This window comes from Vanacampus margaritifer, chromosome 2, assembly GCF_051991255.1.
Source record: "Vanacampus margaritifer isolate UIUO_Vmar chromosome 2, RoL_Vmar_1.0, whole genome shotgun sequence".
Taxonomy (NCBI): Eukaryota; Metazoa; Chordata; class Actinopteri; order Syngnathiformes; family Syngnathidae; genus Vanacampus; species Vanacampus margaritifer.
Genome location: NC_135433.1, coordinates 25,438,408 through 25,458,181, shown reverse-complemented (window position 1 = coordinate 25,458,181; position 19,774 = coordinate 25,438,408). Strand labels below are relative to the sequence as shown.

Genomic DNA, 19,774 nt, shown 5'->3' with positions numbered 1-19,774 from the left:
TATCTTTTTAGGCAATTTATTTATTTATTTTTTACCAAATTTCCATATTGCTACAAGACACTGCTGGGGCAGATTTTTTCCTTTAAAAAATTGAGTGTTGAGTTATGAGAGTTACATATTTTATGGTGAGTCATCAAACTTTGCTGCCGTGCTCCCACATGCCATGAATACAACTCAAACAGATCCCAATTTAACATTGCACTGTCTAGCATACATGTACCAACATGTATCAAATTCGATAAATCTCCAAGATATGTAAGTTGAAGCCTTTGAAAGACATCTGGAAATGGCTAAAATGTTTCTAAGCAAAATTGCTGACTTCCTGTTTCTTTTCAGGCATGGCTTCTTGAAACTTTATTGTGTGTCCACAAATTTCAGGCTGTTAAGAGAAATTGGCTTTGGGGGCTTGATTTTCATAAATATCATAATGGAAACTTTCCATTTTTATGGTGAGTCATTCAAATTTGCTCCCAAGCTTTGCCCCCAAGCAAAGATGAAAACCCAACATTTTCCTAATTTGAAATCACCTGTCTGTCTATTAAACGAAGTTCAAATTTGGTAGTAATCACAAAAGGACACCTAAAAATAGCCAGTATGAGTGTTGGTATCAAAACGGCAGACTTGAAAATGGTTCCTTGATACTTTTGGGGGGTCTAATTATGATCCCCATCCCGACCAAATTTCATACTACTACACTAAACTGGCATTGGGGAAAGAATTTCCCAACAATTCATGAGCTATTAAAAGAGTACTGTATTGTGTCTTATGACAAGTCATTAAACTCCACCCACAAGCGATTACAAAAAATCTTAATTCATTATCTAACATCATCCATCTATTTAATATGCGTGGTTCAAATCTGTTATCAATTGGACAAAAAGGAGTTCTGGTTTTAAAGGACTCCTGGAAATGTCCAAATTAACCCAAAGATAGTCTCTACAAACCAACATGGCAGACTCCCTGTGTCCTTCAGTCACGACTTCTTGAGGATTTTTTGTGTCTACTTGTGATTAACACGTTTACCAAATACCATGTGGCTAAGTCAAACTGGCTTTGGGGGCTGAATTTTCAAACATTTCATGAGCCGTTAATAGAATTTCGTGTTTTATGGCAAGTCATCCCATTTGGCCACCTTGCTCCACCCACATGGCATGAAAATAATTAATATATTTCACCATTTAGCGTCACTCATCTTTCTAGTATGTGTGGATTCAATTTGGTGGCAATCGGACAAAATCCTGAGGACAAGCCCGGATTTTTACTTTTGTTTTTAAATGATACAAAAATTGCCTCTTCAAAACAAAGTGGCCGACTTCCCGTGGTGTCTTCTCAGCCACGGGCTTCTTGAGAAATTTATGGGCCTCCTCATGACTGGCGCTGCCATTTTGTGCACCGACTCGCCCCAAATTGCGGCGGGTGGGCGGAGCCGGAAGGGACCCGGCGTGTCGGTGGGACGCGACGACATGAATCAGTCGGGCAGAACTTCCATTAGAACAAATGGAGCGTGGCCAGCCGCAATTCATCACTATTTGCATCCAGATGAGCCATAATTCTTCTTAACGGCTTCGGCTAATGACAAGCAGCGCAAATTAATCACTTCGGGAGAGCCGCGTCGACCGGCCGCCGCCGACAACAATAACTCACAACGCAACAGCCTGGGCCCAGGATGGAACCCACAAAAATAAAACACACCTTGCACATGGTAAATATAGCATAGCGTCAAACACAACACATGTAGTCATAAAAACAATGGAGCGGTGTGTAATAAAGCTAAATACAACTGAAATGTAGTAGAAGTACTCCCTTATTAGCCTACTCCCAGATTGTTGGCGAGCTTCCCTACTCATTTCCATGTTAATTGTTCACTATTATGCTTTCAGCTACATGCTATTTGTGTTAGCATCTGCTTGGAACAATCCATTTATGAATTTAATTAATTGAAGTACTCGTGTTGTTGTCATGCAGCCAGAAGGTCTTGTGATGTCAAAGCAACATTTCCACTTTAAATTCCAGAGATTTTAATTTTGGATACTACTTTTTCACCCCCGGGATTTCAAGTACCCAGTTAGAAACATCATGTGAAAAATTGCAGGACTGCATTTAAAATTGGACCTCCCAAAAGTAGGTTTAGAGTTAGCTTAATTATCATTTCCACCTAAAGTTACAGGAACTTTGAGTTCTTGGTGCTTGTATTTCCTGGAACTAAACGGCTCCAATCTGACATAATGATGTTCAGAGTTGCAGAACGAATCTCAAAGGTTCTTGGACTTCTTAAAACTACCACTCCTACAACAGGAAGTTAAAAAAAAAAAATCCACATTTTTTATTTCCTGGTACTTGTTGTTGCTTGTTATTTTGAATATTTCCCTTGTGTTGCCGTATTTCTTCACCGAGTCAAACCATTCCAACTTCTAGTCTCACATTCCGCATTTCAGCAATTCCAATTTGGCTTCAGTTCATCAGCATTCACATGCAAAGTCTACATAAATTGTATTTGAGGTCTTTCATTTACTATTTCAATACGCAAAGGGGGAGATAAAAAAAAAGAAAGATTAAACCATATCCAGCAAATGTATCAACATTTCTTAACTGATTCAAACCATTCAGCACATGCAGTATATGTAATATGGCCAGAATTTCCATATGATCATGGTAACATTTCAAAATGAAGAGATAGTTTACATATGCATACTACATGCTTTCACATTTTTAACTGATTCAAACTATTCTTACTTCAAAAAATATTAACCTCTTTCAGGACATCCAGGGTACTCTCTCATTCCAAAAATTGCCCAAATGTCACTATAAAATTCACACATAGGACATATTTTACACATTTATCTCCTCCTTCCACATTCATGAAAGTCTCACGTTCCGCATTCAACAATTCACTTCCAGACCTCCGTAGCATTTCAGTCAGCTTTTCAGCTTTTAAAATTGCATTCACTAGTGTTGGTTTTTTATTGAGCTTTACATCACATTTATAAAATCTAAATGTAAAACAGCCCCCCCCCCCCCCCCCAAAAAAAAACAAAAAACAAACAAACAAAAAAAAAGGATACACAGGTTAATTGCAGTATGTACCCATTAGTAAATTAATATGTTTTGGGCACATTAAGTGTGAAATTACTCCGCTAATCCTTTCTCATTTGCAAACGGGGGAAAAAAAGATTAATATTGGAATAGATTTATTTTACTTTGAGGATATATCACGCAGTCCTCATCCAAATATTTTTGGTGCTCGGTCATCACATAAAAGCGAATCTGGGCTGGTAGTCTTCAGATAATATAACCGTAGATGCGACGGATCACTGTGCTCAGATGTGTTTCAGCCATCCGCTATGTTAGCATGCAGACGACACACTCTGCCTCGTCCTCGGGCGACGGTCAGAGCAGCGAAATTTTAGCCGCCTCTGCCCGTGTCAGCCGCTAACTCAGAGGCCAGCTGTCCGAGCACAACTGCGGGCCCCGAGGATGCCTGCGCCGCCTTAACTGAGAGGTGACGGCACCCTTACACGCGCGCTAACACGCCGACGACTGCTGCCGGCATGTCTTCAAGCACTGGACCGAAAAAAAGATTCATGACGACGACGATAAGAAAAGCCGCTGATGGGAAACTTTTTCAGTTGACCTCCAAACTTGTTTGACTCTCAGTTTCAATGATGAAGCAAACGAGTACTGACCACATCATCAACGATTTATTTCAAAAGACGAAGAATTGTTAAGAGAATATAAAATGTGAAAAAGAAAAAATCGTCCCGATTTCCTATGTGAGCCGAAGTCGTGAATACTGTTAATTGCTTCCAAAGTGTGACAATGAGAATGAACTTTTTCAATTCATTTCCTGTTTTTATTTCCCACTAGCTGTGGAAGGAAAACACTGAGTGCAAAGAGCCGCGCACCGGGCGTGGGTGGAAGGATGTGAAGCAGTGGCGTAGCATCGGCTGGTTGTCACGGCAACACTCTGCCAGGGCAGCCATGTTGTCCTACTGTCATCTTATCAACACCTCAACTGCATACACAAACTACCAACATTTTTTTCTATTGGACTCTTTGCGTGTGCTAATGAAACGACGGTCTCATCAGCATGTTAGCCACATGAGCCTAATCACAAGCCGCTGTCAGGCTCAATCAGTCGATCAATACGATGTTTGCATTGAAATCTTCATCAGCAATGAGCTGTAAGGCTTCTTGACAGCGACCGAGTGCTTTACGAGAATGTTGATGCACAATCAACGCTGGTTTTCGCCCACCGGACGGACGGCTTATGAATTGGCAGCAGGTTAGCGAGCGCTACAATGAGGTAATACAAATGTGATGATAAGAATTAAAGGCGCGGGAGTTAGGACAGAAGCCTAAAATGGCTGTTTCAAACCAAAATGGTAGACTTTCTGCGTGTTTTCAGGCACAGCTTCTTGAGACTTTTTTGTGGGTCTACTCATGATAGACATCTCTACCAAATTTCAAGCTGCTAAGAGATGCTGGCTTTGAGGGCTGACTTAGATCATGTGGGAAAAATATGGGTGTGCTTGAACCATAAAATGGCTATTTTAAACCAAAATTGCTTACTTTGTGTCCTCTTACTCTTTTGTTGGTCTGTTCATGATAAACATGCCCACCCAATTCCATGCTATGAAGAAAAACTGGCTTTAAACTTAATAAAAACTCAAATGTGAGCTATGACTAAACTGGCTGCTTCAAGCCAAAATGGAAGATTTGTGTGTTTTTGTGTATGACTTCTTGAGACTTCTTTGTGGATCTAGCCTACTCATGATAGATATGCCTACCAAATTTCATGTTAGCAAATCAGGGGCTGTTTGGTCCATAAAACAGCTGATTCAAATCAGAATAAGAGACTTCTTGTGTGTTTTTTCATGTATGGCTCATTGAGACTTTTTGGGGAGTTGACTCATGATAGACATGCCTACTAATGTTCATGTTGCCAAGTGAAACAGGCTTCAGGGGCAGATTTTTTTTTAATTTATTTTTAATCCAGGGTGTGCCAGATGCTAGAGCGCAAAACAGAAAAGCGTTCTGATGACAATTAGCATGTGTCAAACAGCATCGCCGCACGCTAATAAAAGGAGGACAAATAATCCGTGGCCGTTCAGAAAAAGAAAAAAAATGAAAAGGATTTAGCATCTCGAGGGGGGCATGTCTGGAAAATGAGGACAACATCTGCCAGACGCAAAGTGCATCAAAGCAGACGAGCGGCCTGGAAGTCGCCGGGCGCCGTGTGAAAAAGGCAATGTGTCTGCTGCGCAACAACATCGACGGCGGATTTCACGCTGTTGTCACGAGGCAAACCTTTTGTTTACAAATTATGCCAACTGACGAATCGCAATACATCAAAATCAATCATTGACTGAACACAATACAATGTACTTCAATACAAAAATTGGCTCAAAGAGACAAAAGATAGATTATGTTGCCTGTTTCACATGGAGATCTTACAAAGATCAGATACATAGAAATTGTATTTTATGGCTTGCATCTTTCACACAGAAACTCACTGTTGACCCTCGACAGACAGATCTGCAAAATTGGATGGATCAGACATTATGTCTTTCACACAAAAGAGAACTGTCACCTCTTTCACACAGATCTTGCAAAAACTGAGGCATCTAAACGGCATTTCTTTGTCTGCATCTTTTACACAAAACCCATCCAAGCAGGACAATTCTGTCCTCTCTTTCATGCAGATATCCAGCAATATTGGCACATCAGACACAGAGCCCACAATAATTCAATTGAGTCTTTCACACTGAACCCAGCAAAGAGGGAAAACACACAAACGGAAGAACTGTCACACTTTGTTGAGTTCTGTGCGAGAGACAGACTTTTAAATACTGGCTGTACATGTCTGATGAATCCAATTTTGCAGGATATTTGAAAAAGTTGGCAAAAACCTTTCCCTCTTTTCAGACATGGGTCTTGCAAAATCGGACTCGACTTGCATTACAGCCAGCATCTAGAAGTCTGTCTCTCACACAGAACTCAGCAAAGTGTGACAGTTCTTCTGTTTGTCACACATATATACAGCAAAATTGGCACATCTGACACATAGAGCCCACAGCTATTGGTTTGAGTCTTTCACACAAAACCCAGCAAAGAGGGAAAAGTTTCAAATACCCTGCAAAATTGGATTAATCAGACATATTCAGCCAGCATTTAAAAGTCTGTCTCTCACACAGAACTCAGCAAAGTGTGACAGTTATTTTGTTTGTGTCACGCAAAATGGACATATACAGCCCACAGCTATTGGTTTGTGAGGGGAACCCAGCAAAGAGGGGAACAATTGTGAACTCTTTCAGACAGAGATATTGTAAAACCGGAATCATCAGACATGTACAACTGGCATTTTGAAGTCTGTCTTTCACACAGAACCCAACAAAGTGTGACTGCTTGTTTCACACAGAAATCCAGCAAAATTGATGCATCCGATGTAGAACCAGCAAAAACTAACACATCAAATCCAGGAGTTGTCATTTATACCTTTCACACAGAATCTAAAGAGGCAATAAAACCCTGTCGCCTGTTTCATACTGTTTTTAGCAAAATTGGTCAGAGCCAGTATTTATCTGCCTGTGCACAAAATCCAAGCAAGTAAGACACAATCCTCTTCCAGACCTGCATGTTGAAAAGTGTACTTGACGAATATATAACTTTAAAGTTAGAAGGCCGTTGTCATTAGTGTCAAGTATGCTGCCCCCAAGAGGTTTGGTGGGGACGCGGCAGCGGAAGCTCCATCTGGAAGCAGCGTCCGAAAAGCGTCTCCGTCAGCCAAAAGGCATCAGTGACGCTCACCTGGAATGTCGGCGAGAACAATTAAGAGGAGAGGTCGCACGTGAAGTGACATACGGTATGTGCCGCCGAGCGACAATGACTCACCCAGGCTGCAACGCTAAAGTCATTCAGTCAATAGCAGCTGGCAAAGATGCACGCAACTCAGTTACGAGCACCAAATACAAGCGACCAAGGCACACGTGAGACACACATATGGACAGGCACACTGACAGACATGAAGACATAATGATGCACACATGGATATGGACTCACTTGTGCACACAATCATGCATGCACACACTCACGCATGCAAAAAGATACCCTCACACTGATGATTGCACGCTGGCACACAAAGACACACTCAAACGGACATGTGGGATTTTTTTTTTTTTTAAGTTTAAGTAAAAATACAGTAATTACAAAATGTTTGAAGTTAAAGTGCTAATAGTGAAGCGCTAAAAATATTATGGAGTTCTGTTTTGTCGGTGTTGACAATTTGCGCTGTTTTTTAAGGGGTATGCTGAAATGGATTAATGGCATTTCCATTCATTTCAATGGGGAATGATGATTTGGAAAATGTGCTTCTCCTCTTCAAACAAACAGATGTACAAACATGATGAAAAAACTATAAATCTATAGACTAAAGCAGAGGTGGGAAAGCAGAGCAATAAAATTAGATTATAAAACACACCAAAAATACGAATGAATTAATGAGGGAGAAAAAAAAAACATCTATTTGTTTTAACCAAAATGCCGACAATAAGATCCTTCCTTAACTGAATTTAACCTTCCTGTTACACTTGCACACATTTCGCGGTAATCCTATAAATTCCCGTTAATTCCTGCTGGCAGGTTCCCATGGAAACTTGCCAATATTTCCAGAAAACACAACAACCTGCTAATTCATCCCACGGCTTCAGCACAAAGCATCTTGCCGGAGCGTTCCACCAAAACACAGACAAAAAGGGTGACAGAAAAGCTTTTAAAGAGATGAAAATGTAGAAAGTTCATCAAAAGGACTGTTAATCCAACTGCTAATCCCACTTTTAAGGAACCAAACAGAGATGCTCAATGCCAATCTCTTTATAAAGAGACTGGAAGGAACCATTATCATGAGCGGGGTGCTACAGCATACCAAAAGTGATTGGTGCATTTGGTAAGAATGATACCAGTGTGATGATGTCAGCACTTTATATTGTATAATATATTAGCCTAAATAATCAAATGCAGAGTACACTTGTCATTCAAAAGGCCGCCTGTTCTCCAATCGGGGAGTCAAGCACGAATTTACATATGAATGGACTGTCAATGTCGCTTAATCGCCATTGTAAGAAGTGAAGCCACTGGCAGCCATCTTATGTTGCCACTCACTAGGGCCACCGAGCTTGAATACTAACATCTGTGAGTTACAATTCACAATAGTGAGATTTGAGATGATATTCTCTGACTGGTCAATGCAAACAGTGAAGTTTGCTCTTTGCGAGGCTTTCATTACATCATACAGGGATGCTAGTGTAAAACACACTAATAACCGTGTTTTCAGCGAAAAAAGGTGGCAACGCAACATGGCTGCCAAGTTCATGCGTTCAAGGCCGCGGGTACAGGAATTTGAACGTGGACAAAAGTTTTGGGACACCTACGGGGAGTGAGAAATGAAGAAACTGCTGGGATTGGACAAAAGTATTAGGACACATACAAGAAGTGAAACTGTAGTGTTTGGACAAAAGGTTATAATAGACAAGGTTACTATGGTTGCAGTACTTTGATATTGATACCATCCTAAAAAGCCAATACATATCAATAAAAGTGGTCCATGGGCAGCATATTCAATTCAGTGATTTTGGTGAATGAAGCAAACATTTCTTGTTAGACACGAAGCATGTATTGTTGTTGTTATAGTTTTACATGTCTAAAGGATATTCTCCTATCCTGGTGTGGTGATGGTTATTTTGCTGAATACATCCCTGGTAGCCTCATTGATCTTCTTTCCATCAACAGAGGAGCCACCATATAAGTTGAAGGAGCACAATGACTTCACAGAGAGCAAAAGTTCTCCTTTTTTGATGAACCTTCTATAAAGAATGCAAAAATACATTCACTGGTTCAGGAAAATGCCTGGATGTTTTTCATTCTTTTTCATATTATTCATATTTTATGTATTGTTTTATTTGAAGTCATTGTTGGACAATTGCTGAATTTGCACATCAGTATTACATTTTTTTGTTCTGATGGGAAAATATGCAAAGTTATATGTACATATGTACAGCTTGGATATATCGCTGGTATTGGGCCAAAACCTCAGAAGTCACAATTTGGTAAATTAGATAGATTTTTTTTTAAATCCATACTATTGATCAGTCTACACATGTTGGCGTTACTTTTTTTTTTAAACAAACTATTGACCAATAAAAAGTGTTAAAAATGGCTTGCTATTTGCTTTTTTTGAACATTTTATTCATATTTTCCATTTTAATTACTAACAGCAATTTGCCTGAAATTAGCAAGTATCAAAAATTTAAAAGTTTTGCCACACAGTGACGCAAAGATTAATTGTAATATTTTGTTACAACTTACACAAACATCAGCCCCCGAAGAACCAAACCAAACAAAACAAAAAGGCTGCATAGTAATACAAATTAGTTGGCTATCAACAAAGGTCACACATTAACGAATAACTTCCCCACATAGTTAATACATGGTTTCCAGGTCTTATGGTATTTGTTTTGAAAACCTCATAGACAATATCTTATATTATCTATCTGTAAGCACATCATAACTTCTCTCACCCACTGGATAAAGGAGGGAGGTTACTATTAATTACTTTTACTTTTGTTGATAAAATATTAGGTTTCTACCAAATTACTCAATGTTTTTTAACACTTGTTAAACTTGTTTAAAAAAGGACATCAATGCTGTAAATAAAATCTTAAGATCTCTCAAATTTGAATCAAATCAGGATGACACTGTGGCAGCCCCTGACAGGACAAGCTGAAAGATAAAGGATATTAAAGGTTGTGAACGGTTAAAAAAAAAAAAAAATCAATTCTGTGCTTCACTTAGAAATGGCACAAGTGGAGTTAGGCCTCTGAGGCTCAAATTAAATTTTAGTAACAGGAAAATCTGATGCTTGGGGAAAATAATCATATGGGGTAGTAGTATACAATTCCGATTATATATTTTTTTGTGAAACCTTCACAGATTTACAACATTGGCCCGGTGTGGTAAAAACGCTGAAGACTGAATATGGTATGAAAACGAACTATATTTGCATAGCAGGTTTCAAAACAATGTTACAAAATGCTGTACAGAGGCAGAATAACAACAAAAAACACTTGGTGAGTAAAAAAATTGAAAACAATAAACTACAATAGTAGAAACAAAATTACAATAATAACAATAACAACTTTTGATCCCCTTGCATCAAACTATAGTACTAGTAATGCTACACCGACATCTCAAATCCTAATTGAGAAGGCCATGTCTGAAGGTCACTTCTTCATGTGGTAGTCCAAGAAAAAAATGTTGTCCTGTGTAACGCACAGAACTACTTTGCATTTGCATGCAGCCAATCTTGCACAGTCTGCATTGTCCATGTTTATCAGCATAAATGGGAAAATGATCGAATCAGTCTAGTCCAGGGGTGGGCACACTCGGGCCTCGAGGGCCGGAGCCCCGCAGGTTTTCGATGTTTCCCTTCTCCAGCACAGCTGATATATGACCAGCTCTGCATAAGCCTGATAACCATCCTGTTGATTGGAATCAGATGTGTTGGAGCAGGGAAACATCCAAAACCTGCAGGACTCTGGCCCTCGAGGACCGAGTTTGCCCACTACTGGTCTAGTCTGATGTCTGACGTCTAGTCTGGTTATGATCATTATTACTATTACTATTATTACTTTTGATCAAATCTGCCTCTGATAGTGTGTAACTTCACTCCAAATTATTTCATTTTTCATAGGATATGCTATCAATGACACCTCAAACACCGGTGATAGTTAAATAACCCTAGTATCAATTGTAAAACCTAGAGGAGATAAAACCTACAAATTGGCATATACTCTATCTTTATATACTCCTGAGTCATCTTATGCAGAAATGGTTTCAAAATAAAGGATATTGGTAGTGATACTTACATGAAATTGATGCCTCGAAAATCCATTTCAGTGAAGCCAAGAAGGCAGACATTTTGAAAGTGAGAGAGCTTGCCATCTAGTGAGCTACTGGGTTTGTTGCTAATGCACAACGAAGGTCTGCAGTGGTTCTTTTGAGTAAAAAAAAGCCCCAAAAAAATATGTATGTGGCCTAATTAGGGGATAAGTAATTAGTTGTTTCAAACATGCAACGCCTGCCTTGAGAGGTAGTCTAGCTCTCGGTGGATCAACTCATCCAACCTTGCTTGATTGTCGAGAGGTGTGTCCCAATACTTTTGGTGGGAAAAGTCTACCAGGCAAGCTTGCCGCTTCCTCCACTCGAGCGGCGGAGGACGTGGCGTCCTTCAGGAGGATTTGCTTCCATCAAGTGAAGAATGACGCCGGCAACTTTTGACATTCCGTTTTCAGCTGAGCGCAGCCGAGGTCACCGGCAGAACATCATTCTTGTTTTTTTCTCCTCCCTCCCTCTGTTGGAAAAAATCTTTTCAAAGCGCACCCATATTCTCCCAACCTTCGGCGACCTGCAGGTCGCGGCCTTCACCAGCGCAATCAAAACATTTTGCACTTGCACATGTTCTTGACATTTAAAAGGCGGCCAAGATGAAAATGGCTCCAAATTAGAGGACAAGGAGGACGAAGAGGATGCGGAGGACAAAGAGGACGAGACCTCCCTCCATTCTCTAGTTAGCACCCGCGTTCCGCGTTTGTCTCCCAGGAATTGCGGGAAAATTGACCTGAGCGGCGTTGAGTGACCACCTCGCTTTACGCTTGGATATGTGAACATGGGAGATGTGATGAGGAGAACAACACAGTGTGCAACTCAAAGCATTAAGTTAGGAGAAAATATCAAAGGCAGGTGAGGGGCAGTGGTGGAAAATGCGTGCTTGCGGGGACGGTCAAACCACAACAAAAATTTTAAGTATATAAAATGGTCAAAAAAGCCCACAATTTTAACATTTCGATTTCAAAGCAAAGTGCCTGTGTGTGTCTTTGATGGTATTGCCAATTTTAAAACCACAAATTAAAAGGTTTTAAATCCTCTCTATGTCTTAAAACTGAAATTACAAAATCCCCAAACAAGATTTAATGCCTTTATTTGAAACCCTAATACCAAATGTCAAACCTAAATTTTAAAACCCTAATCCAAAACCCTAACTATGGATTTAATCCCTAATTATAACCCTAACTCAAAGTCGTTACCCTGGCTGTAAAATCTAATTTGAATCTCTAAAATCATCTTAAAACATAATTTAAAACCTTAGCACCAACTTAATTTCCTAATTCAAAACCCTAACCCTAGCTAAATGACTTATTTGACAACCCTAACCATGTCTTTAGAAACTGAATTTGAAACCCAACCCTGGCTTTAAAGTGTAATTTGAAATCCTAAACCAAGCTTGCCAACCGAATTTGAAATTGGAAAACTGGCTTGAAACTGTAATTTGAAACCTTACCACTAATTTGAAATCCTATTTTTTTTTTAATTCTAATTTAGGCTTGAAATGCTCATTTGAAATCACAATTTCAAAAACTTTATTTGAAACTAACTTCATGTGAAACCCTAAACCAGAATTGAAAACCTCCTTTAAACCCTATCTTGAAACCCTACTCCGCCTGTTGTTCTCTCGACCACTGTGCACGCTGCCCGTGCTGATGCGACCACTCTTGGTGTGTGTCAGCACTGAGTCAGAAGAAGTCCGAGTGGCCATTACTGCCACCACCACCACCACCAGCGGGCTGGGCGCTCCCCCGCCTGTCAATCAAGGCTAGCGACCTTTGCTCCGCTGTTGAAAGCGGCGCTCCCCAACAGGTGACCTCTAGTTTAAATATAGCATGCGCTGACAGCACGGCCGCCGCTCGGCAGGGCGCGGAACACCTGACGCACCCGGCGGGGTGGCGCAGTCTAAGTTGCCAGTCAAAAAATGTGTACCCCCAACCGATCATGAGTCAGCATACGCCCGGTTTATTCGGTTATTGGATTTATTAGTTTGGTGCTTTCTGCTGAGTCATCAAACTTTGTCGCAACGCTCCGGCCACACGACAAGAAAACGCTGTTATGGATTTGTCTTGTAGTTGAATGCAGGCAGGCTCCTTCTAGTGTAGGGTTGACCACTTCCGTTCCTCGAGGTCCGGAGTCCTGCAAGTTTTACATCGCTTACCAACACACCTGATACTAAAGATCAGGATCGTTATCAGGCATGCTGATGAGCTGATTATATGAATCAGGTGTGCTAGTGGGAGGAAACATCAAAAACCTGCAGCTACTCCAACTATAGACTCTAGTGATTTTAGGAATTACATTGACTGCCATGTACATTCTTGTGACCGTACTTGGCAAGTTCAAGCTTAACTCATTTGCTTCCAAAAACATTTTTAAAAAAACAACCTATTTCAAATTTTGCCATGATCTCAAAAACGTATTTATATGTTTTTTTGTGTGTGTATGTGTTTTTTTATGCTAGAGCATACAGAAGACCTGAAGAGGTATCTTAAAGCAATGGTAGTTATTACAAAAAAAACGGCCAGCAGGTGGTAGCAGAATATAAGAGATCAACCCGTGCCATGTTGCAAAAAGGCTCTTTTCCCCAATGTTTTGAACAGGTTTGTGAATAATGATGAAACTTAGCTATATTCTAATGTTAATTGCTGCAAAATGGAAACAGATAGAAATATACTTTTCTTGATGAAAGAAGAGAATCGAATCTTTCTTTTCGTAGGTTCTTTTTTTTTGTTTAATAGAAGACGAAATCCAGTAAAACAGCAACAGGGGGTTGCTGCTGTGAAAATGGCTGCGAGTGAATGAGTTCAGTACAACGTATAATATTTTTTTGTAGTAGTTGTAATGTACAATTAACATTGTACACAACTGTTACAGCTGGCTTACAAATATGTTAAATTTGCTTTTCTTGATTCAAAGTGCTTCACTTTGTCCCCATTTAGTTTTTTTAGTTTTAATAAATGACCCCCAAAAAATACAACTTAAGTTGTCATTGAAAAAATGACATGTAATCCATTTTGGAATAAGCCTGATAGCCATCAAAATGAGGAGAAAGTCGAGCGCTGTGAATATATTTCTCATTAGTACGTGCACGAGCACGCTGCTGATGCCAGCGCGTCTGCAGGCCGACCTTTGAATGGGGGCTTTTAACTGGCAGGCAGAAGCTGTGCGCCAAACACACACACACACACAACGCACACACGCAAACAGCGCCACCCCCTCATTGTGTGCGATGGCAGCATGCGAAATTGCTTCTCTTTCAAATTTTCCGGCGGTGAGGCGGGTCGCGGCCAAACGTAGCGAACGTTACGGCTCGTAATGATCGCTTATTGTTGCGCTTTCATCGCGCCGCTTTGACTCCAAAAACTTATCTTCTCTTCTTCAAATCATGTTCCTCTCCTCCTCACTTTCTCGACATCGACTAACCTTCTAAAAAATGCATCAGCTCCTTGTGCGCATTAGACAGGGTGAAATTTAATTTGTAGCTTGTTTCAAACCCTAACACTGCCACTTGGAATCTTAACCCTGGCTACATTGCTACTTTAAAACCCTAACCATATCTTGAAGCCCTAATCTGAATTACTCTCACTAGCTTGAAAGCCTCACCCTTGTTTGAACTCTAACCCAGGATGGAAACCCTACTTTAAAATCCTAATTTAGGTTTGAAATCTAAACATGAAAATCTAACCCTGTCTTGTAATCTAAATCTAACATGAGGCTCGAAAACCCATATATGAAACTGGGACCCTAACCCTTGCATAAAACCCTATTTTGAAATAATAAGCATTGCTTGAGTAACTTGAAACCCTCATCCAGGCTTGAAGCCCAACTGTGAAAACCAGTCTTGGAAACATGATATGAGACCCTAATCTAGAATTCAAACCCAATTTAAAAACCACAAACCAGCCTTGAAATCCTAATTTGAATCACCAACGATTGGGTTTACTTAGAGTAGTTTGAAACCTTAAGTCTTGCTCAAGACCTTAATTTAAAATTTCTAAAAAGAAAAGAAAAATTGAAATCCCTAGTCCACACATCAAAAGCAATATTGAAACACTAATCCTTGTTTGAAACCCTACTCCTTTGTCTGAAGTTAGGGTTTCAAACCAGGGTTACAGTTTTGAAGAAGGTTTTCAGGTCCATATTAAAGATGTAAAGTAGGGTTTCAAGATAGGGCTTTTGTATCAAGTTAGGGATTCAAATTGGAGTTACAGTCTTGAATGGTTTCAAAGTTGAGTTTCAAAGTAAGGTTAGGGATTCAAAGTAGGGTTTCAAACAAGGATTACTGCTTCAAGAGGGGTTTGCTAGAGTAGGTTTTCAAGATAGGGTTAGGGTTTAAAAGTAGGGATTCCGCCAGGGTTAGATTTTCAAACAAAGGTTGACGGTTTGAAGTTGGATTTCAAGCATCAATCAATGTACCCACTGTGCTTTATTGAGACACTGTTTACTTTATGTAATGAGTGTACTTTAATTACTGTGTATTGAAGGTGTCGAAGCTGTCCAGGCAACAACGAGTAAATGTGGTCTAAAAATAGCTAAACGCCATATTTTTTTCTCTCTCTGTGCTCGCCCCAGAAAGATGCTCTTACTTCTTCTTCTTTCTTCTTCTTCTTGAAGTGCATTAAAGGCATCAAACACACACCGTTCATAACAGCCCAGCTAATTAGCGCGCAGCATCGTTCTCACCAAAGGCGTTTTATTTTTCCTCCGGCCTAGAACTGCTCACATTGGCGGATAATCGCTAATTGTCGGCTAATTTGCAAACGCTCGTCGTGGATGCCAGGATACTTCCGAGGAAAAGTAAGCCAATGAAAACTAAAGTGGGCAAACTCCATTTTTGTCATTTTATGTTTAGATATGGATAGAGAAAAAGACTGAATATGTCTTTAAAAAGTTGAGGTCCTATTTTCTATTTTCACTCCGTTACGGCTCTCAGCAGTTTTTCTTTATTCATAAATACAACACTGGGCTAACATCCCAGACATTGATCAAAGACTAAGAAAGTGAATGTTATTTATCCTCTTTCATGTAAATGTTGACACAGTTAACAGAAGTTTGTACTTAGACCACTATTACAAAAAAAAAATAATTCTTATCCTGATTTGTTTCTTTTTCTGTCAGACAACCGAGATGGTAGTGACCAGGATCTAACATATGAAACTAAAGATGATGACAGAAACTCACTTGTGGATAAAAGCACAAGCAATAAGATCCCATCTTAACACTTTCTGTAAAAATATCCAGAAGTAATCATTGAATCAAATTTCCTCACCGGCATAAAGCTCGAAATCACTCACTTGCAAAATGGCAAAAATTGAGTTAGACCAATTTTGCTCAAGTGGTGTTATTAGACCTTGTCATCGTTAGCTGCAAAGAAATATCCCAGAAAATGCATCTGAAATACAAAATAAAGCAAAAATGCATCTTTTGATGATGCGTATCAGATGTGTAGCAGGTACAGGACGTGAAGAGATGGCGAGCCTCACCTTTTAACAGGCTTTTTTTTTCTTTCTTTTTTTACTGTCATACAAGTGCAACAAAAAGCCATAGATGTACCGTATACGGAAAGTGGAACAAAGATGAGTTGACTTCACTTGTCTTGCTTTTTTGCATTCTTAACTTTCAAAGAAGAAGTTCAACTCTTTCAACATGCTAAAATCATTCTGAAATAAAACAATGCAAAAATATGTCTCAAAGATTCGTGATGGGGAGTAGTGAGTGCGGCAAGTGGAGACAATAACTTTGAGGCCAGGGTCATGCTTTTCAGCATCCTTTGCAAAAGTAAAAAGAAGTTAACTACTATAGCAAAAAATTAAATAAAATACAATAAAGCGAACCCACATGCCTTGATGATGTGTGACATATATATTGTGCAGACAGGAAGTGGGCGAGAAGGTGAGATTACTTCATTCTTCTTGCTTTTTAGTATCCTAACTATTATAAAGTCACAATAAAACTAAAATAAATTTGACACATCTCTAGTTGACGCGTGACAAAGATGTCGCATGTGCAGAAAGTCGAAATAAATCAGTCAACTTCATTCAATGCATTTTGTAACATTTGTTTTGCTTTCAGACATGCGTAAAAAGTACAACAAAACTAAAACTAAAGAAAACATGCACCTTTTGATAAAACAACACGGATATGTACTCTGCACAGGAAGTACAGACTATACACACCAAACCACTTGCTAATTGCTAAACTCACACAGCTCTGTTTGTCCTCTGCCAATAGTGCGCATGCATGTCTGTGTGCGCTCGGGCAAATGTTTTGTCACACTTCCTGACGGGCGAGGATTCATGTTTTGGCAACCGGGGGTTACAGAGAGCAAGAGAGGTTGTGGTCAGGTGACATATCAGCATCTTGCTGTGCCCACACACACGCAGACACACACACGCACGTCGTGGGCAGGAGAATCGTCCTTTAACGGGATTGCTGTGTGGGTCTGCGATGACAGCTGTGTGACCACACACATGCGCGCGCACCCACGCACGCACACACGCGCACACACACGGGGTGCTGCCATTTAAACTATGCACAGCCACACATATATGTTTAAAAAATGACCCACGTTGTAAAAGTTCAGCTAGTTTAAAAGGGGCGGTTCTGTCCCATGCAAATGAAGCACTGCTCACCTGCTGGTTGGCTGGGACATTCAGTCACTGAGGTGTCTGATAGACCATTTTGAGTGGGCTCTTTTGTTAAAATTGCTATTTTAATGAAAGACATGAAATAAAATACTGTATATAAAGTCCACATCAGTAAAAAAAATATATATAAATGAATAAAAATAAAAAAGAAGATAAAAAAACATTTTGGAAAAACGTATGCTATTTCTGTATGTAAAAATATTTTTAGGAACATCATGACAATATGGAAAACTGATATTTTTGAAATATTTTTTTTTCATACCATTTTACCTCTAAAGTTAACACTAACAAAACTGTTAGCTCATCTTTGCATCCAACAACATTGCAGCTCTGCTTAGCCTTTGGCATTGACATTCAAGTGCCTTGACTTAGATAAGGGCCATTGCTCAGCCGATTTTTGGTTCATACAGTTAACGAGCAAAACGTGAGATATCAGAGTCCCATCGTTAGATGGGGCCACCACTAGTTCCCTTGGAGGACAATATCGCTAGTGCACCATTATGATGGTTTGCCTAACATGAATAAAAAAAACACAGAATACATTAGGTACAGCTGTGTTTGTGTGAACGAATCAATTACATTTCCATTCATTCCAATGGTGAATGATGATTTGAGATATTAAGTATTTTGAGATAAGAGTGTGATCACATAAAACATTAAATTTGTATCTCAAGGCACCACTGTATTGTGCATAGTCCGAAACAACAAATAGCATTTGTTGGCCCAATTAGCTGTGTGATGAAAATGAGGGCGGAATTATGTCAATTGCCAACTGTGACATCACAGCAGGGCCTCATTGGGAATATCTCATTCACACACACACACCACACCATGTAATCCGTTTAGCATGAATCCGAACAGCAAAACAGAATGCAAATGCTCCATATAAGCACCTCAATCAGAATAAAAAAGGCTGAATCTGAATTTGGATTGACAAGGGTGGGTTATCCTTTTTGCCAATTCGAACGAGCGTCATGTAAACAGTTCTATCGGAATGGCGAGGCTGCGCATGCTCTGTCTTGACGTATATGCATCATGACGTCGTTTCCGCCTATTACAATGGTGGCGTCTTGACAAAAGCTCATCTGCAAGGGGAGAACTTGTTTTTAAGTACTTGGAAATTGTTTTATTAAGATGTTGCTTCAATAAAAGTGTTAATTCTATCACAACTATTCTGTGCTAAATGATAAATTAACTTATCTTGATAAATCCCGTGATCGATGAGGATCGGAATGCATGACGTCACATGTAAACAGGTGACCTTAGATTTTCAATCAGAATGCCAAAAAAGTCTCCATGTAAACATGGCTATTGTTATACATACCATATTCCCACACCCAAAACTCACAAGTCACTCTTCCACCAAATGTGAGATTTCTCTCCTATACATGGACAGGAAGTGATGACATGAAAAGAAAAAGCCAAGCGCCCACATTTTCATTCAGATTTTCTCGCCCATAAAGGGAAAATCCGTGCATTAAAAGTCACTTTTCCACCAAATTATCGCAAACACAAGCATGGGATTCATCTTCCTCATGGACAGGAAGTGATGTCATGATGAGGTGAGCGTATGTGCAAAAAGTGGAGGATGGTGGATGAGAGCGACATGATGTAACATCACAGCAGGGTTGAAACATGAACACCGTGCTTTAAGGCAACTTCATCCATATTTGTACACCCAAAATAGCAAGCAAGTATGTCCCTTTAAATAATTTCTAACACTTTTTCAAAAAATGTCTTCTTAACCACAACTTCCTGTTTCCAGGTTCATCGTCATCATGGATAGGAAGTGATGTCGTGACAGAATAAAGGCAAGTGGAAGCGTGTGGAAAAAGTATGTGAGGGTAGGATTATACAAATAGCCCCACTGTGACATCACAGTGGGGCCAACAAATGAACAACCAGATGTCCTCTTTATCACAAATTCCTGTTTCAAGATCTTTCTCCTTTGGACATGAAGTAAGTAATGCGAGGGCAAGATTATGCAAATTAGCTCCACTGTGACATCACAGCTAGGACCCAGTTCATTCACATTCATTATTTTTACAACCGAAATAGACAAATTGTGCATGAAAAAGTCAATTTTCCACTAAATGTCCCTTTCAGCGCAAACAACCCTACGGGATTCCTCTGCCATGTGGACAGGAAGTGATGTCAGGACGGGGAAATAGCCAAGCAAGTGGGGAAAA

At 39.8% G+C, this 19,774-nt stretch overlaps 1 protein-coding gene across 6 annotated transcripts in view; it reads right to left on the bottom strand.

Annotated features, from left to right (window-relative positions):
* The window catches only part of LOC144042917 (RNA binding protein fox-1 homolog 3-like), a 396,743-nt gene that overhangs the window by 276,737 nt on the left and 100,232 nt on the right, over positions 1-19,774 (bottom strand). The gene's annotated exons all lie outside the window — the stretch shown is intronic.